This window comes from Pongo abelii, chromosome 15 (genome assembly GCF_028885655.2).
Source record: "Pongo abelii isolate AG06213 chromosome 15, NHGRI_mPonAbe1-v2.0_pri, whole genome shotgun sequence".
In the NCBI taxonomy this organism is placed as follows: Eukaryota; Metazoa; Chordata; class Mammalia; order Primates; family Hominidae; genus Pongo; species Pongo abelii.
Window position 1 is genome coordinate 55,457,985 of NC_072000.2, and position 20,578 is coordinate 55,478,562.

The 20,578-nt window shown below is 40.1% G+C and overlaps 1 pseudogene; it reads left to right on the forward strand.

Annotated features, from left to right (window-relative positions):
• The first annotated feature begins 10,572 nt into the window (after positions 1 to 10,572).
• On the forward strand, positions 10,573 to 11,560 carry LOC100438538 (protein SET-like; annotated as a pseudogene).
• Positions 11,561 to 20,578: the final 9,018 nt, after the last annotated feature.

The window sequence follows — 20,578 nt, forward strand, 5'->3', positions numbered from 1 at the left end:
CAGCCTCCTCATCCCTCTAGGATCAGCAGAATGTTGCCTGCACAGATAGCCTACCCCAGACCACCATCTCTGAGTAGGTCCCTCCTCTTGTCCCCTCCTGTCACTCTGTGAACTTCCATCATGACACTTCCAACTACATTTGTAACTGTTTCATCTTTTCTTGTCTCTAGTCTGATTTCCTGACTATCCTCTATGCTCCGCCCGGCAGGGATGAAGTCTGTTTTTTCAGCACTGAATACTCTGAGTGTGATGCCTGGCACATAGCAAAAGCATAGTGATTACGTGCTGAATGAGTGGATGGATCTTCCTGGCCACCCTGCCCTGAACTTTATGTATCTTTTTTTTTCTCTTTCATGCTCTCCAAATCCAGTCTCATAATTGTTAACAATCTTGTTCAACATAGGCTCTCATTTTTGGATTCTTGTAATGGTTTCCTAACAAGTGTCCCATTTTATTGATTCCCCCTGTTGTGTCTGTCACCATTACTGCTTGGTGACTTTTTCTTGAAGTGTTTGTCATAATCGTTAGTTATATTCAAAAACCTTCTACTTCTCTTGGAACTTAGTCTGGCAATCAAGATTTCCTGATTGTGTTTTCCATTCCATCCCCTCCAGATCCTCCACCTAGTCACGCTGTGTCTCAGCTTCACCATTTGCACTCTCTGGCTGTGCCTGCATCTGTGTGTCCTTCCCATCCACCTGCAAGCCCCACTCCCCACTAGAATTAGACCCTGCTCTCTCAGAAGTCTCTACTTTTGTCTATGTTCACTTACAATACATGACTTCTACCTTGTACTATGGTTTTTTTTTTTTTTTTTTTTTACATACCCTCTATTTTCCTAAGGGGTTGGCAAACTTCTCAACAGAGAAGACTATATATATTTCTGCACTTTATTTACTCAATGCCTAGAAAATTTGGACTTAATAAATATTTGCTGAATGAATACACAAATAATATATAACCTCGAATGCAGATAAGCTACACTAAGTAGGATAAGAGATGCCAGGTACCATGAGATGGGGGGAGTGGAACAGAGAGTCCAGAGTTTAAGACCCTTCTCGTTCTCTTCTCAGAGAGGGCTCACCTAGTGTGGAGAACTTTCTTTTGAACTCCAGGCTTCTCTGTTACCTTCCTTATTAGACCTTGAAGTGGCAGTGAGGACCCTGGCTCACAGGCTGTTGTCAGGAATGGGATGGGGTCTGACCCCTGGCTTCGCCTCCTGTTGTTTCACCCCACTGCATTAGCTTATAGCTGACAAAACAGAATTTGCCTGAGCCTAAACTGACCACAAGAAAATAGATCTGGATTGGAATTAGCCTACTGGAGAATGGAACAGTTACCAATTTTTCTTTAACTTTCTTTTCTCCCCTCCTTATCAGATATGAGAGTCTAAGTCCTATTCAAATGGTAAAGTTAAAATAATTGCTTTCTGAGACCTAGTTGGTATATTATTTTTTTTCCTTGAGGCTCAGGATCTTTTATTAGCAGAACTTATAGCAAGGTGGAAAATCGGTTTATCTCATGGGCTAGTTCCAATTGTGGGGAAGTTCCCTAGAGCACCTTTTCCTCAAATTATTTATCCTCTTGTATACAAGTGTCATGACCTGTTACTGTTGTCTGCCATGCATGCAGGAGGAGGGAGTGGAGCACATACGTTATTTTATTTGGCATATGCCAGCCACTTTGCTGATCACTGGGCATATGGGTCCAAAAGAAAGAGGAACAATTTGGCTTCACGTAGCTCAGGCATTTGAGGAAGGCAGACAATTAAATTATGAATGTATGAAGAACCTCATGGGAGGAGAAGCACATAGAACTGGGAATATGTGATTGAAAAGAAATGGCAAAACTTAACCCCTGAAGTAGTACTAGCATTGTCATCCCCATTTTACTTATGCAAACATTGAGACTTAGAAAGAAAACAAATTTGTCATGGGTCACATGTTGGCTATAAGTTGCAGAATTAGGATTTTTACCTAAGATAGACTTACTTCAAAGATGCTGTTCCTGTATTTTTCACTTCGTATAGAGATGTGAACATAAGCGAGCATACAGTGGTATACTTGTTAGCTTGTGCTGTCTTATGAAAGGTAATTGTACCTTTTCAGGAATTTTGCAAGCTTTCGGATGTTGTGCTGAACTTGAAAGCAGCCATGTTGGGAGTATCTACACCGTAGAAATTGACACCCGCTATCCATCAAAGATTTTTCTTCCCCAAAGACCTGGTTGTTGAACATCGACCAGCAAACAATGGATGTACAATACTACCACATTCTTTAAAAATTCACAAAATATAACTAAATTTTTACAAATAAGTAAATTCAGTGGATGTGAACTTTTTGTGGCATGGGAATCATTTTGGGAGGTGGGGGCTTGTTAAAAGGAGTTTGGGTTCAGTAAGTCTGGGCTGTGGGAAGAATCTACATTTTAGAAAAGATTCAAAGTGAAATGAGAACACACTTTAGGACATACTCAAACCTTTCAAGTGAGTATTTTCCTTTTTTTTTTTTAAAACAATAAAGGTGCCAGGTGAACTTCCTAGGTCAGTGATTCCAACCCTGACTATGCATTAGAATCACCTGGGGAGCCAATACAAACTATCAGTGCCCAGGCTGCCCCCCCCAGACCCAATTAAATCAGGGCTTGAATTAAGGAATTGGTGTCATGTGACCAACTATTTCAGAATTGCCATGTACAAGTGACTTCTGGGATTCCCGTTGTGCCCCTCCCACTTTTGAACTTGAGTGTCTACTGCAATGATCTCAGTGTGGTCATTACATGCTGGGCATATGGGGAAGACAACTCCAGTCTCCAGGTTACAAGTCTTCAGATGAAGAGGAACTGTATTTAAAGAAACATACCCGATAGCTTCATATGCACCAAGACATGATTTAGAAGGTGAGATCCTGGACCTCCAGTCTGAGCCTGTTGCTGTAATGAGATGAGAATCTTGGGGGTTGTGGGAGAGGGTGAGTGAACTTTGAATGTGGGGGGAATATAAATAATTAGTGGCTAGAGGATGGGCTACAGCAGATTAAAGATGGCTACAAATTCTTTGATACCTCTCCCACTAGGAGGTAGGATTTATTTTCAATCCTTGTGGGTCTGGGCTGCCTGACTGCTTTTGCCAATAGAGAACGGCAGAAGTAACACTAAGCCTGGTCTTTAAAAAGAATGCTAGTTTCTATCAGTTTCTTGAGCCCCAAGCTATCTTTGCCATATATGAAGACTATGAAGATATTCCCTGAGGCTACATGGAGAGAGAGGGGGAGAGAGAGAGAAGGGGAGAGACAGAGTGGGAGAGAGAGGGTGAGAGAGAGAGAGGGGAAAGAGGGAGAGAGAGAGGGGAAAGAGGGGGAGAGAGAGAGGGGAGAGAGGGGGAGAGAGGGGGAGAGAGAGAGGGGAGAGAGGGGGAGAGAGAGAGGGGAGAGAAGGGGAGAGAGAGAGGGGAAAGGGGGAGAGAGAGAGGGGAGAGAGGGGGAGAGAGAGAGGGGAAAGGGGGAGAGAGAGAGGGGAAAGGGGGAGAGAGAGAGGGGAGAGGGGGAGAGAGGGGAGAGAGGGGGAGAGAGAGAGGGGAGAGGGGGAGAGAGGGGGAGAGAGAGAGGGGGAGAGAGAGAGGGGAGAGAGGGGGAGAGAGAGAGAAAAGAGAAGAGGAGGAGAGGAGAGAGAAGAGAGAAGAGAAAAGAGAGAGAAGAGAACAGGTGAGCCCAGATTCCCATTTGTTCCTATCAAGGCACCAAGCATGTGAATAAAGCATGTGAGTGAAGTCATCTTTGATTCTCCAAACCAGTTCAGCTGCCAGCTAAATGCCACCGAGTAATCCCAATTGACACCACAAGGAGCAGAAGAATCACCTGGTTAAGACTTGCTCCAATTCCTGTTCCTCAAAATTGTGAGCTCTCATGAAATGGTTGTTGTTTTCAACTACTAAATTTTGTTGTTGTTTGTTATGCAGCAGTAGATAATCAGAGCTCTCCCCCAGGTGATTGTAATGTGCAGCCTAGCCATTCAAAAACAGTTTCACCTGGGTAGTCATGAAGATTTTTTTCTTGTTTGTTTGTTTGTTTGTTTCCCTCTAGCCGTTTATCCACACATTACCAAACCATTTTCTTCTCTAATTCTGCAATTCCCTCTTTGAACTTTGTCGAGCACAGGTATGATGGCTCCCTAAGTAAACTACTTTTATGTGGCTAAGGACATCTCATGCGTTTGGAGAGAATGATCCGTTTCCCCCATTTAACATTCAATTAAGTGTCGTGGGCTTTCAAAAGAGACCAAGCACTGGACAGGAGTGAGGGAAACTTGACAAAGTCCCAGCTTTGACATTACAACCTCTATGACCTTGGGCAAGTCATGTATCTTTTCCCCATCTTATTTTTAACATTTATAAAATGAGCAAGTTACATTACTTGTCTCTCAGTTCCCTTTCACTTGTGGGACTTTGAGATGTTGTAAGGATGTTGAATAGTAACTATCAATGGGGAGAAATTCTTTTCACAGAAAACACACCACTCATCAATTTCCTCTTGATTGCCCTGACTCGGTCAAGATTTATACCCACCACCTTGGGGTGAAAAGTTGTGTCTACATCACTAGTAACATCCTCAGGCACTTAACTTCCTGAGGATGTACACCCATTTTAAATGCATGAAACTCAAGAAGAAAGAAAAAGAAATAAAATTGAATTCAACATCCATTCCTTCATTCCATAAGATTCAGTAGAGGCTTTGTGTTCCATGTGATTATGCCAGGCAAAAGATGTTCAATGCCATGGGCTGTTCCGGGCAATGAGAGATAGAGTAATGAAATTCATGACATGTAAGTTTGGATTTACAAGTCAACAACAAATCCCTCTGTGAGTTTTCAGAATTTATCCACCTCAATGTTAAAAGCCGAAAGAAAGAGTTCTTTGTGTGGAAAGTGAAACCATACTCCATTCTCAGTCTTTAAATATAGTTGCTCACTTCCTTCAGCTCCAGTTAAGCACTGCTGACCTTTCCCAAAGTATTCTTTTCTGGCCTCCACTAATAGCAGAATATCTAACGCACTGCTGTTAACAATACACATTACAGGATTTTGAAAGCTGAAAGTAGTAGCTCCATGCAAATTGGAGTTGTTTCTTTAATTCCTTTATTTTAAAAGTTTAGGCATAATCTGGGGTAGAAGTTCATGTGTTCCTGGTAGTTAAAAAGTCAAGGTCAAACTCTACATGCCACAGGGAATCATAAAAAACAAACAAACAAACAAAAACCTCTGTTCTCTCCACATAAATCAGAACCAAAGAATTCTCCAGTGAGAACATATCTCTCATCTTTCACTCAGAACAAAAAGCAGCAGTACAAAACATGAACTGCATGGTGTTTGCTACCCTTGGGTGGCAGCTGCTGGCATGAGCATTGCCATTTGTATTCAAGAGATCTTTTATTCCCAGTTGCATGAGCCAAGCCACAGGGCTTGCAAGAATGCTTGGGATGCTTCTTGTGGACTTAGGACACAAAGAATCTGTGGTGTGGCTCTGAAATGGGAACCACTAAAGACAGAAGAACTGAAAGGGATGTTTATTATGTTAGTAAGGACATTGCTATTCATGTATGGAGTATGTATGTATGCAGAAGACTGTGTGTGTGTGTTTATGAGGATATGTATATGCTGACTTTTAAAGTCTCTCTCTTTTCTTAGACAATTGAGGTATTGTTTTCTATATATAACCCAGAAGAGTGTGAAAATGGCTTAATGGGCAGTGAGCCATCATACCTGTGGTTGGCCAAGTTCAACAAGGGAATTGCAGAATTAGAGAAGGGGCCTGTGTTTTTCTTATTAATGGTTAAGTCATTGCCCCAATAAGAGATTTTCAAAGTTTGCAAATAGGAAACTGGTCACCCAAGCTGGAAGTCCTTCCAAAATAGACTCCCTATTTCCGTCAGTATTGAGCAATTTTAGTATGCCAGTGGCTCTAACAGAAATTGTTTTCCATAAAACATGCAAATTGATATGTTTTCAACTCATTCTATCTCTCCTAAAAAGTCTGCAGAAAAGTCACCCACAGTACTACCTGATACAGAAAGGGAAAAGTTTGAAACATTTTTGTTTACATCAAAGTCAGGGAAACCATTTCATACTCTGAATGTTCTTGAGATGATTAATGCCTGCGTTGATAACACCTCTTTCTTAACCAAGGTTGCAGTGAAAGTGAACTTGAGTTTATAGTTCGTGGTCCATAACTGAAACATCATAGATTTAGGTATACAGAAATAGAGCTGGTAATACAAACAAGACCTTGAATTTTACCTGAAGTCGGTGATAGACTCCCCTTAGCTATTTTCCCCTTATTTATTTTTTCCAAATTATAGATGAACTTATGAGCAGTTTAGGGTAAAGGGGACCCTAAGGATAGATCAATTTTCCTTAATCCCATGTAACTAACAGATAAAGGTCATATGCAAGTAGAATAGCTTTTAGGTGTCAGGCTAAAAGAGTTCTTGATGAGATTGCTCATGTGGAAAGAAAGTATCCCTTTTAAAGTCACCCACTTTGCAAAGGTACCACTGAGCTGTGTGAGCTAAATAAGGCTTGTACAGTTACTGCGTTACTTCCCTTCCAGCCCTGGAGACTACAGGCAAAGGAAGATACTTCCTTATTTAATTTGATAATGGTGCTAAATGAAACAAATAACACATAATGACAAGCTCTTTCGAGTTAGAGAATCAAAAGACAAGATGTATTAATAGCAGAAAACATTGAATTAAGATACAGTAATGACTCTGTTGTTCAAATTGATCCAGTTCTTTATTTACAGTATTGAAAAGATAGAGAGTAGCGGAAATGCTGCCTTTGGTGACAGTTCAACCTCAGTGGATCAAATCCAGCTTCGTTTCTGGCCTAACCATATACACAGAAGTTATGCCTAATGTAAGGCTCTCCTGGCAGTACTTGTAATTTACAAGATTGATTTTTTTTTTGTCTGAAGAGCTGTTAAATGTGATTAATTCAACTGAAACTCAGGAAAATTCCCTTTTTCTTTTGCAAACAGAGGTAGAGGAATTCACAATGATCTGGAACACAGAATCATCAGTCATAAGGTCAGTCCGCTGCTTTGACCTTTGCCAAATGGTGAGTGGATTGACTTTTCCCAGTACGAAACATGAGGACCAATGCCTGAGACTCAAATGTGAAGATACCCAGGGCCCATGTTAATTGTTAACTTCGTGATTTCTACACCAAACACAGGGCTTACTTTTAAGCATCCGCAGAAAATGTTTTTTATTGTCACAGGAAACCTAAAAATAACCATAACCTTGAATACTCAGATCGTTGAGCTTGATTAAGACACCAACCAAACTGCGGTACTGAGGTCATGGACCGCCTCTGGGAGGAATAGAATTCTGTCTGCCCTGGGTGCTGGGTGTATGAATAGGGCTGAGAAAGCAGGCAAGTCTAAGGTCTCCATGGAGCTCAATCCAGGGGGCAGGGCCTATCCTGGGAGCCAGATGTGAAAGTTTCCTGTCCATTTCTGTTGCTGGCTTTGCTTTCATGAGCAGACAATTCACAACAAATGAAATAGAAATGGCCCTTAAACATGAAACTTGTTCACACTCACTCATAATTAGAGGAATACAATTAAAACAACACTGAGATACCATTTCTTGCCTGTCAGGCTGGCAAAAATTAATAAATTTTACAACACATTCTGTTACATGCAGTGCTGGTAGGATGTCAAGCTGGTACAACCTTTTAAAAGTGAAATTTGGCATTACTTTACAAAGCTACATGTGCGTTTACTGTTTGACTCAGAAATCTCATTTTAGAAATCTAGCCCAAAATTCACTTCCAATGATATGACAGTACATACATACAGGATTGTTCATTGAAGCATCATTTGTAATTGCAAAATATTGGAATCAATCTAAATGCCTACAGATAGAAGAGTGATTGAATAAAACCATGGTTCATTTATACATGGAGTACTATATATCTGTAAAAAAAATGAGGAAAGTCTCTCTGAAATAATAGGTAGTGATTTTCCAGGACATACTTTTAAGTGAAAAAAGTAAAATGCAAAGAATATGTATAGTATACTATGCTTGATATAAGGAAAAATGGAATACTAAAAGCACATACACTTATCTGCTCATTTGTGCCTAAGTATGGCATGCCTATTTACATACAGCTTCACTAACGGAATGTGTTGTAAAATTTATTAATTTTTGCTAACCCGACAGGGAATAATGTACAGAAAAAATAAGCCAGAGGTAATGAGATTGGTTACCTACAGAGGGTAGATGGAAACAGGGTGGAAAGAATGGGAAATGAGAACAGAGTGATAGGAGCAAGGTATGAGCAGCACTTTTCTGAATATGCCTTTACTATATAGCTCTGACTCTTAGAACTATGGAAATGTCCGCCTCTCCCATTATAATTAATTAAATTCAACCCAGATGCTGGGGGAACCCCAAATAGAACACAACAGTAAGAAAAGTAGCATTGGAAATAGTGTTTTGACTATATGCTATAGCACCAAAGACTACTGTACGCAAGTATTATAAAATGAACGGTATGCAAATATCTTAATCTATTTGGTAAATACTCATGGGGATATGCTTTAGCAATTCTGAAGCTACATCTCTACTAGGATTGAACAAATAAATAAAAACATTGTGAATAATGAGAGCCCCATTTCTCAAGTAGAAGAAATAAGTTAAAAATAAGGAAGGGGGAGGAAGCTAGAATAAACCCTATAGTGTTAGAATAGGAGGTATCAGCATAAACTCAGGATTTTTATTATGTACACGGATGGCATAAAGAAGTAAATATAGATGTATATATACATATGTAATATACAGACACATATTTCGTATACCTCATGACATCCCAGTAGCAAGGAGCACGTCTACCACCTATATTTTGGTTGTGAAATGCCATTCTTCAATAAAAGGAACCAGGGTTCCTTGTAGAATTGGTTGACTCCAGGATGGAGCCAGTGAAATGATAAGATTAGTCTGGAACATCCTGTGATGCCAGAAGGTAAGGAAGTACTCAAAAACTGATGGGGACATGCTGAAAGAATGTAAGAAACTTGAAGGGGTTCCTTTTGTAGTAAAAATTGGGACAATTTGAGCAACAACAATTAAAAAATTGTAATAATGGATTATACTCAAAATAAGCATCTATGGCTCTAAATTGATATAAGTAATTGAATGAATAATTAAGAGGCTGGGAAAGGACAATTCTTTCTTACAGTAGGATTCTGATTAATAAATGTAGAGGAAATTATTTAAATAAAAATTATTCTTAGGCAAATAGCAATAACTGTTCAGATAAGAACCATCACTGGGCACTAAAATTAATGAGCAAAAGTATAAGAAATAAGACTATTTGCATAGTCTTAAATTTTCTCTCCTAATTATTACAAAGGGAAAAAAATGTCTTTTTGGTAGAAAAACCTGGCATGCATCACCTTACCCAAGTCATCAAAGTTAATATCACCTAATATTGTGTATTTCTTGATATGGGACACTGAGAAGGGCCCAACATCTCCTCTATGTTATTCTTGCAAAAAAGTATAATTATGAGAAATTATCAGATCAAAATCTAGAGAGATTTTTCAAAATAACTGGCTAGTAGGCTTCAAAAGTGTCACTGTTGTGGGAGAGGGAGACAAAAAAGACTAAAGTCCTGTCACAAATTAGAGAACACTTAGGACACATGACAACCGAATACAACGTGGAATCCTGGATCATACCAGTAAAAAAGACATTAGTGGAAAAACTGGCAACATTATTTCAATAGGGTCTACAGATTAGTTAGTGGTATTGTATCAATGTTAATTTCCTGGTTTTGATCATCTTACTAAGACTATATAAGATGTGGTCAAGAAAACTGGGTAAAGGATATCAGGGATCTCTGAACTTTGCAGCTTTTCTTTAAGTCCAAAATTATTTCAAAATTTAAAAATTAGGCTGGGCATAGTGGCTCATGCCTATAATCCTAGCACTTTGGAAGGCTGATGTGGGAGGATCACTTGAGCCCAAGAGTTCGAGACCAGCCTGGGCAACATGGTGAAACCCTATCGCTATTAAAAAAAAAAAAAAAAAGAAACAAAGTGTAAACATTAAAAAGAAATAACTGGTAAAGAGGAACAAAGGGAAGTACAAGTAAACATTTGCTTTTTATTAGAAACCTTAAGAGTCCAAGTCTTGAATTTTTACTACTGAAAACAGTACAAACTACAGATGATCATGGTTACTTGAACTTAAATCATATTCAAAACTATTACTAAATAGTGCTAACTAGAACCTGGGAAGGGTAGAGGGAAAGGGAGATAAGGAAAGGTTTTTTTAACCAATACGAAATTATAGCTAGATAAGAGGAGTAAGTTCTATTGTTCTATAGCACTGTGGGGTGACTATAGTTATTATTTATTTGATATTTTAAAATGGCTACAAGAGAGAATTTTGAATGTTCTCAACACAATAATGTTTGAAGTGACACTAATTACCTTGATTTGATCATTATGCATTGTATACAGGTATTGAAATATCACACTTCATAAATATGTACAATTATAAAGTGTCAACTAAAAAAATTATTCATATTAAGAAAATGCTCTTAAAAAATGACCCTGAGTTTTTTGCCTGCTTCCTGATGAGCAAGGAGACCCGTGGTCTGCTTCTTGGACTTCCTTAGCCACATGGCCCCCAAACACCTGTCTCCACTCCTACCTCAAATGAAGAAACCAAGACCACCTCCTGTCCTAAGACCAGAGGAGACACTGACCTCTGCAGGCTTACTGAAGAAGGGAGAAGAAGAAGAGCAAGAAGCAATTGAACACATTGATAAAGTACAAAATGGAATAGACAGACTTAATGAACAAGCCAGTGAGGAGATTTTGAAAGTAGAACAGAAATATAACAAACTCCGTAAATAATTTTCTCAGAAGAAGTCAGAATTGATTGCCAAAATCCCAGATTTTTGGGTAACAACATTTGTCAACCATCCAAAGTGTCTGCACTGCTTGGGGAGGAGGATGAAGAGGCAGTGCATTATTTGACCAAAGTTGAAGTGATGGAATTTGATGACATTAAATCAAATTGCTGAATAGATTTTTATTTTGATGAAAATCCTTACTTTGGAAATAAAATTCTCTCCAAAGAATTTCATCTGAATGAGAGAGGTGATCCATCTTCAAAGTCCACTGAAATCAAATGGAAATCTGGAAAGGATTTGACAAAACATTCAAGTTAAACACAGAATAAAGCCAGCAAGAAGCAGCAGCATGTGGAACTAGAGAGCTTTTTTACCTGGTTTACTGACCATTCTGATGTAGGGGCTAATGAGTTAGGAGAGGTCATCAAAGATGGTATTTGGCCAAACCTACTACAGTACTACTTGGTTTCCAATATGGATGATGAAGAAGGAGAAGGAGAAGATGATGATGAAGAAGAGGAGGAAGGATTAGAAGGTATTGATGAAGAAGGGGATGAGGATGAAGGTGAAGAAGATGAAGATGATGATGAAGGGGAGGGAGAGGAGGATGAAGGAGAAGATGACTAATACAACACTAATGGATTCCAACCTTCTTTTTTTAATTATTATACTTTAAGTTCTAGGGTACACAACCTTCTTTTTTTAATTATTATACTTTAAGTTCTAGGGTACATGTGCTCAACGTGCAGGTTTGTTACATATGCATACATGTGCCATGTTGGTTTGCTGCACCCATCAACTCATCATTTACATTAGGTATTTCTCCTAATGCTATCCCTCCCCCTGCCCCCCACCCCCGACAGGCCCCGGTGTGTGATGTTCCCCGCCCTGTGTCCGTGTGTCCTCATTGTTCAACTCCCACCTATGAGTGAGAACATGCGGTGTTTGGTTATCTGTCCTTGTGATAGTTTGCTGAGAATGAGGGTTTCCAGCTTCATCCATATCCCTGGAAACACTCTGTCTCCTTTTGAGATGGAGTCTCACTCTGTCGCCCAGGCTGGAGTGCAGTGGCTCGATCTCGGTTCACTGCAGCCTCCGCCTCCCGGATTCAAGCGATTCTCCTGCCTCAGCCTCCCAAGTAGCTGGGACTACAGGCAAGCGCCACCACACCTGGCTAATTTTTTGTATTTTTAGTAGAGACGGGGTTTCACTGTGTTAACCAGGATGGTCTCAATCTCCTGAACTTGTGATCCGCCCGCCTTGGCCTCTCAAAGTGCTGGAATTACAGGCGTGAGCCACCACGCCCAGCCCCAACTTTCTTTTTAAAAAACTTTTCTCCAATCTCTGGGAGCAAGTTGCAGTCTTCCTTTTTCCCTTTTTTTTCCTCTTGCGCTCAGTCAGTCGCCCTGTTCTTGAGGTCCCTTTTCTCTACACCATGGTTCTCAACTTATTTTGGGAGAAATACCTTGAGCAGAATACAATGGAAAAACTGTCTTTACCCCTTTCTGTTCAAAATTCATTTTCATCCTTTCCTGTCTGAACAAAAACTGAACAGAATCAACACCATCGATCTCTGTGGGAAAAAAAGAAAAACCTGTTCCCTTTGCTCTGCTGGAAGCTGGAAGTTGCCAGGCCTCTGTGTAGCAGTGCACAGAATTCTAGCTTCTTTTCTCCTTTCTCTGTACATTGGGCTCAGAGAGTACACCATGTCTCTCTGTGAATATGCACAGTTAGCATTTCCCAACATGCATCTGTCTACTTTCTCTTGTTTAAAAAAAGACAAAAAAACTTTAAAAAATGGAGTTATAGAAGGTGCAAAGGGTGGGTTGGAGATGTTTGGGTGGGTTAAGTGGGCATTTTGACAGCATGGCTTCTCCTTTGGCATGTTCAGTTGTGATATTTGACAGACATCCTTACAGTTTAAGATGACACTTTTAAAATAAATTCTCTCCTAATGATGACTTGAGCCCTGACACTCAATGGGAGAATCAGCAGAACCTGTAGGATCTTATTTGGAATTGACATTCTCTATTGTAATTTTGTTCCTGTTTATTTTTAAATTTTCTTTTTGTTTCACTGGAAAGGAAAGATGATGCTCAGTTTTAAAGGTTAAAAGTGTACAAGTTGCTTTGTTACAATAAAACTAAATGTGTACACAAAGGATTTGATGCTTTTCTCTCAGCATAGATATGCTTACTATGACCTTACAAGTTTGACTTGTATAACATTGCTGTCAAACTTTGTCACCCTAACTTCATGTTTTTTGATACACACTTTACAGGAAAACCTCAGGGCTATGTGGATTTAGTAATGGGATTTGAATCAATCTATTACTATCTCCCCAGCTGGGAAACATGGGTACAATTCACAGTTGGTTTCTGATCATATTCACATCATTTGGGATACCAGAATGCTCAATCCTCAGTTCTCAGAACGTTGTGCCCTTGATTTTTAATCTCCAGGTGGCAGTTTTTAAAATTCGCCTTTTATCAGGATATAAAGTAATAGTGTCTGCCACCACCATCAAATAGACCTGGTGCTTTAATGCCAAGTTATATATGGGACAGTTGCTGGCATGTCTTCATTGGCTATGTAAAATGTGGCCAAGAAGATGGGCTCTCAGAGTAAGAAGTCTGTGTTAATTAGGAGTAACTGTCCCAGCTCTCTGGTATAAAGTTGTCAAATATGACTATATAAATCTGGGTGGGGTAATGGACTCAGCTGTGTCTGCTCAATGCCATTTTGCGAGAAGAAGCGTAATGCGGAAGCTTTTTAATGTTGTTAAAGTATAATAGCTGAAATTAAATGCCACTTTTTCAGAGGAGAATTAATGGACAATCTGGTGAAATTCAAAGCTTTTTGATGTATAAAACTTGATAAATGGAACTATCCCACCAACAGGCAAAAGTGTAACAACCTATCTAGATGGATAGTACGTAATTTCTGTACAGGTCTCTGTTTAGTAAATACATCACTGTATAGGGATCAGGAATCTTGCTCCAGTAAAAGAACATAAAGATTTTTGGGGGGAAAGAATGACTCTAAGAGATTGGCTCATTTTTCCTCACCTGGTGAAGCACAGCTAGAAATAAGAGATAAGCCAAAGAGATATTTTATGCATATGTCTCAAACTCTATGCACGCAAGGCTCTTTGCTTTATTCCAAGTAGGTACGTCAGTCTTTATTCAGAGCCTTTTCTTTCTTAATTCATGTAAGACTCTGTCAAGGTTGACTTTGGCTTTTTAGTTCAGAAGAGAGTAATACTGCATCAGACTATTATGAAGGCAGGTCCACAGTAAGTGACCCACTAATGTGTTCACCAGGTCACGTGGTTTTGTAAAATTTCCAAAGGTAAGATATCTTAACCACAATTGGTTCAGACTGCCTGCTGCCACTCTGACTTGCCCTCCAGCACACATCACCTCATGTCAGATGGCATTGAAGAGGCTGTAGGCATTTTTTGAGCTCTAGCTAAGTAGAAGTCAATTAGGGTTTGTTGGAATATATATGTATATTTTATAGTTACTTCTGTGTATTATTAAATTATTGCTAGCGTAACCAGAGTAGGAATGTCTTCCAGGAATATGCCCACTGTCCAATTTGTTATCTAATTTTGTATCTTTTTTTTTTTTTTTTTTAAGAGTCCCTCCTCCCAACAACCAACAATTGTCTGAGCTTCAGTTCCCTAAAATTTCGGATCCACCCTTGGCATTATGCTAATGTTTGAAGGAACAGCCAGTTAGAAATGTTAAAACAAGGAATCCAGCAGGAAAACAAACCCTTGTTAATTAGTGTAAACAAAAGATAAGAAAGCACAGTGCCCTTGATCTATTTAGCATGTGGATAAAGAGCTAACAAACTTCGGCAGATCCTGAGGCCGTCACTGTGGTAAAGCATGTGTAATAATTGATGTTAGTAGTAATGATCTTGAGTCATGAAGGAAAGCTTAAACTATTGAATATACTCGTTAAAAATACAGAAAAATATATAATTCACCTTAGGAATATTTTCTACTAATGTTTAAAATAGAAATGTTGGTGTTTACACATTCAAATTTTCAATGATCCAGAAACATACCAAGAACAATTAATTATCCAAGGGTTTAGCTGACCTGGGTTTTATTCTGGTTTGGTTATGTAAAGCTGGAATGGGGGGTTATGATCTTTATTCCAAGAATCAGAGTAGTGTGCTGGACCAATCAGTTGAATCCAACTTCCCTTGTCCTAACTGTACACGTTTAGCACATTTCTCAAAGAATCATCACCAGTGAGGTAGGCCACTCTTAGAAAGTGCTGGAGAACTGAGAATTTTGCTAAAGGTGTTTGTGAAGGCAGAATAGTGTCAAGGATGGGCTATAGGCCATAGAGCCAAGCAAATGTACTTATACTTGCTTAAAGAGAGAGACAGAAAGGGGGGGAGAGAGAGAGAAGCTATAGTTGCCAACATTTATTGAATACTTACAACGTGTCAAGCACTGTGCAAAATATTGCTTCATATAAATCATGTATCTGAATTAATCAGCTTAACGACTGTATCAAGAAGCTATTTATTAGTCCTATTCTTCAGAGGAGGACATTAAGGCTAAGAAAAGTTAAGAAATTTGTCCAAGATCAGAGAGCTTCCTAACCCTGGCACTATTAAGATTTGGGGCTGTATAATCCAAGGGAAAGTTCTGCAACTTTTAGATGTTTAGAACATCTTTGGCCTCTATGCCTTTACCCACTTGATACCTGTTGTGGCAAATAAAAATATCTTCAGATATTGCCAAATGCCTCCTTGGGATGTGGAATCATCTTTGGCTGAGAACTATGTTTACCAGCAGGCGTGGAGTCACTGCTACAAACCCAGCCTCCACTGGTGCTCCTTCTGCAGCCGGAGGGCCAGACCTCCTCTCTGTTATGTGGACACACTGTATGCTAAGTATCAGGCAGCCTTGCCAAATGCTCCACAACCTGGAACTGGACACAGGGAGGCTTTTGGGCCCTGCCCACATTTCCAGGCCCTGACACTTCCATCAAGCAATTGCTGGGCCACCCCTTTTGGAGAACTCCATATCCTTCCAGAAATCTATAGAGGCTTGTGGCTATTCTTATGCCTTTGCTCAGTTAGGTCCCACTTTCACTATGCTTAGCATTCAGTCCTCAGAAACTGAGGTTAAGAGTTGTGGCTGTGTCCTACTTTGACTAAAGAAGGTGGGATTGTAAATTTTTTTAATTTTCCATTCTTTTAAACTTTTGTATGCCTTTTGGGAAGGGAATTGAACCAAAATACTTCTATTCTGTGATCCTTACTAGGAGCCTTGGTCCAGTTTTAGTTCCTGTGTCTCAAATCTGTGAGAGAGAGGGAGAGACAGATGGACAGAGAGAATGCAGGTGTCTAAATGTAAACCCATGCGTGTAGAGTTTTAACATTGGCTGCGCTTCTTCCTAAATTGATGTTGGGATGAAGCTCTAAGAAGGTACATAGAGCTCTTCTTAGAACTATAGAATTTCAGAAAAACATTTAAAAAATCTTGTTGTGGGAATAATATAATGATGCAAAATTCCTTTGAAAATTACTGTAAATATGCAGTGACATTAAATATGCTTGAAAATTATATACTACTTAATGACATAATTAATCTTTTATATCTGTTAACCAAGATGAATACAAAAATATGCTGTTTTCTTTATTCAAACACCTGAAAAGTCAAGTTTCTTGACAAGCCTTACAGGCTTGTTATCATCTGTGTGTGTGCTCAAAACTTCATACCATCAGACAGCCCAGGGGAGTGCCAGCAGTTGTAGTGTAAGGACCATTTTCATTTAGCTTATTCTGTGAAGCACATTAAATGTTTCTCATATATTTCAAAATCTTAAAAGCATTTGTGGATAACGGTGACTTTAACAATTCTGAGAGTAGAAAGTGCTCAGTGGTTTTGAGCATTGGAGGATTCGATCTAGGTTAGGGATCCCTTCTCCCCGCTCCTCCGCTCTCTCTTGTCCTTTCTTTTCCTCCCTAATCTTCCCTCCTCCTTTCTCTTTCTCTTCTCTCCTTTCCTTTCTCTTCTCTCATTCTCTTTCTCTCTCTTTCTCTCACATATACACATGTACTCCCACCCCTCTTTTTTCAAAGGTTTTAAATTCCATCCCTTGATGAATAATTTTAGTAATTGCCCAATGATAGTGCTAATTAAATTAGACCTCCAGAGGGAAGGCTACTCTTGAGTCTAAATGGCCTTGTGAGTTTTCCTATCTCTAATTTTATTCTAGCAAACTTCTAGAAAGCCTCTGCCTTGCTTGTCTTTAGTTTTACTATCTTCTGCTTATTAAGTATTTATCTCTTACCCTCCTCCTCACATATTATAAGCTCCTCAGGGCGGAAACTCTGCCTTTTAAATGGATGCTATTCTAGTGACTACTCAGGAAATGTTTGTTGACATATTTGACATGTTGAGTCTCCCAGGTCTATGGCTGCTAATGAGACATTGCTGGTCACTTCTTCCTCCTCTTGGGAAGCCCCCTTTAGGGTAACTATATGCCAGACCTCTTTAGTATAACCATTTTGGTATAAAACATGTTGAAGCTTTATGTTCCATTCCACCTCAGAAGAACAGCAAGAAAACCAACAGAGTGATGTACCATTTTCTCAAGAAACCGTAGAGTGCAAAATAGCAGAAATCACCAGTGCCTGGCCTTATGCCTGGATGCTTTCTGAGCTTGGATTCCTGGTGCATAAATCACTGCATGACTCTGGCTTCCCCATACTTGAGGTTGTGAAGGCACCAGGATGGGGAAAAACCCTGTAGGATTTTAATCTTACGTGCATCATCCATAGGCTTCTCCCCCTTCTTGCCACTACTGGCTCAGGACACACACATAGTTCTATGAAATAAAACATATTTGTTCCCTATCTTTCAAACAGTCTTTTCCAATCTAACGTATCAAAGACATTCAAAAGTTTGAGCAAAGGCTGTTCTTTCTCTGACTTTGTTTCATCATGGGCAAGACTGCTAAGGAAAACAGCACATGCTAGCCAGAAGAACTTGAAAAAGTCCAAGATGTATAGATTTCTCATTTCTGTCCCCAAAATCTTTCTATTTATATTCTCTGAGTGTCAAAATGGATATGACTCAGCTGTGACACACCAAAAGATGAGGCAGCATGTTAATTCAACCCTCACTCTCTCTCTCAGCATATGGCAACGTTTATGGCTGCCAAAAAAATGCACAGGCTGTTGCCCCCAAATACGAATGAACAAAAAACCCTGTGCTTTATGATACCAAAGGCTGCATCTCCATCAGCTTGCACTGGATATGCAGTCTTTCTGGGCCTGACCAGGCTGAAGGTACAAATGATGCACAGGATGAGGAGCTGGTCTTTCCCATGCGGGGTTTGTGCCATACTCTTCTCTCTGAAAGCCTGCCTCGCTGCAGCCTCCATCCCCATCTTCCAAGAGAAATCGTACAAAAGATCTCTCTCCCCAAGTCCTTCTGAAGTAATCTCTCCTTTAAAAAACAACCAGGACATTGTTTCCTGAGCATTTGCCAGGAATGCCAGAACAAGGCTTAGCTCCACCAATAGAGAAATAACAAACATGATTCCTTTTCAGAAAACATTGCATGTATACATGCATATTTGGGGTGAAGGTAGGGAGAATGAATTATCCCTTTCAAGCAAGTTGTAAGTTTTTTTTTTTTTTTTTCTCTCATTGTCCAGGCTGGAGTGCAATGGTGCAATCTTGGCTCACTGCAAATTCCACCTCCCAGGTTCAAGCGATTCTTCCGCCTCAGCCTCCCAAGTAGCTGAGATTACAGGCACCTGCCACCAAGCCCAGCTAATTTTTGTATTTTTAGTTGAGACAAGGTTTTGCCATGTTGACCAGGCTGGTCTCGAATTCCTGACCTTAGGTGATCCACCCACCTTGGCCTCCCAAAGTGCTGGGATTACAGGCGTGAGCCACCACGCCCAGTAGTGGGTTTTTATCTAACAGAGTAAGTTTTTCCTGGTGAGTGCTGGCCCCACTGGCAAGAGGCTTAATGGTAATTTTGTTGCCGTCAGATGCTGAGATTAGTTCCTGAGCTTTGTCTCTTGAGGACTACCTGGGTCTGGGAGGTGAAGATGGGAACTGGCATATGGTTGCACTGAGAGTTGTTTGTACAGGGTTGCCATGATATGAAACTGGGGTTACACTGCAATTCAGTTTTTTCTCTCCTGTTTTCCCTGGACAGTCTGTAACGAATCCATTGTTAGCAATATGTGTGTTCAGTCGTTTAGTAAAATTCCAGCCTATTCTTGTGGTGCTGATGAAAACTGAGAGAGAGCAAGGGAATTTGGACTCCTGACTCATCTCTGTTAAGCACTTTGAAGGCTCTGTCTGCCTTGAATGGTGATGGCAGGTGAGGTCGAGAGCCAGCTTCCTCTTGGCTCTGGCAAGAAGTCACGGAGCCCTATAGCCTTAGAGTTTTATTCTTCGGATGTCTAAATTGTTTTTCTAAGTTGCTTTAGCGAGAAACCCTGTGCAACTGATAGGGGGCGGAGGCATCTGTGTGCTTGAGAGCTCCTTGTTGTCGATGTTGTTGTCTAGAGAACCCACATCCCAGTCCATTCCCATCTGGCCTGAGATGAAGCAGCTCCTCAGAGCTGTTCCTTTTAAGTTCTTCCCCCACCTCCTACCTAATGCACTGTACTTGAAAACTTATTCAATGATATAATACTATAATGATCATTGAAATGCCTCAGGAGCCTGGAAAAGGCTCAACTTTGATCAACTATTAATTTTTTTATTTGTTCCATGGACCCAGGAAGAAAGAGAGGGTCTGCTGCCATCCAGTTGACCACCAAAACCTCAGTGAATCTTGGCACAGATTTGCTCCCTGCCAAGAGAAGCTGGACTATTGCCTGAAGCAGCAAGAGATGAATGGTTCCTTCTGTAGATCCTGGCATGAAAACATCTCATTATTGTATCCTGGTCTGTAGGGGCTGCAGCTGGGCCCCCCTCAGAGACCTCAAGCACACCAGCCTCCAGGAGAGTCACCTGCCAACTTCCCAAGTCTGAAGAGAACATTCCTCCCTCTTTCCTGATGTCATCAAAGCCAGTGGTTGGGTCTGGTTGAGGAGTCTCGGTTTTTCCTCTTTTGTGACCTCAAAAATAAGTCCCCATGTTTCCTAGTCCATGAGAAGAAGCGTGGAAGAAAAACCCCTGAAACAGAAGTGCAATTTTTTTTTCACAAACAATCAAATCTCCATGATCATAAAGTTATACAATGTTAAAGCTAGATGATCAAGTAGCCAAACCGCCTGGCTTTGCAGTTGAGGAAACTGAGGTCCAAAAGGATTAGGAGACATGCTTAAAAATTTGATACCTGCTAACACCTCATCAGAGACACCTTACGATATCAAATGTAATAGGGAAAAAGTGAGAAAAGAATACCTTCCTAAGTGACATCATCTCCCAAGTGCTGCTCATCTTTGTGCCCTCAGCAGTTAGCACAGAGAAGGCTCTGTAAATGCTTTCAATGAGTATGAAAAAGTGAGTACCTAGCACAAGATTGTCTTATGTTGTAATTTTGCATTTACCCATAATTAGCTCAATAAATATGTATTAAATTAGTATGACAGCTAATGCTTCTTGCATATACTACATAGCATGTTACATACCAGGTATTTTGCATGTA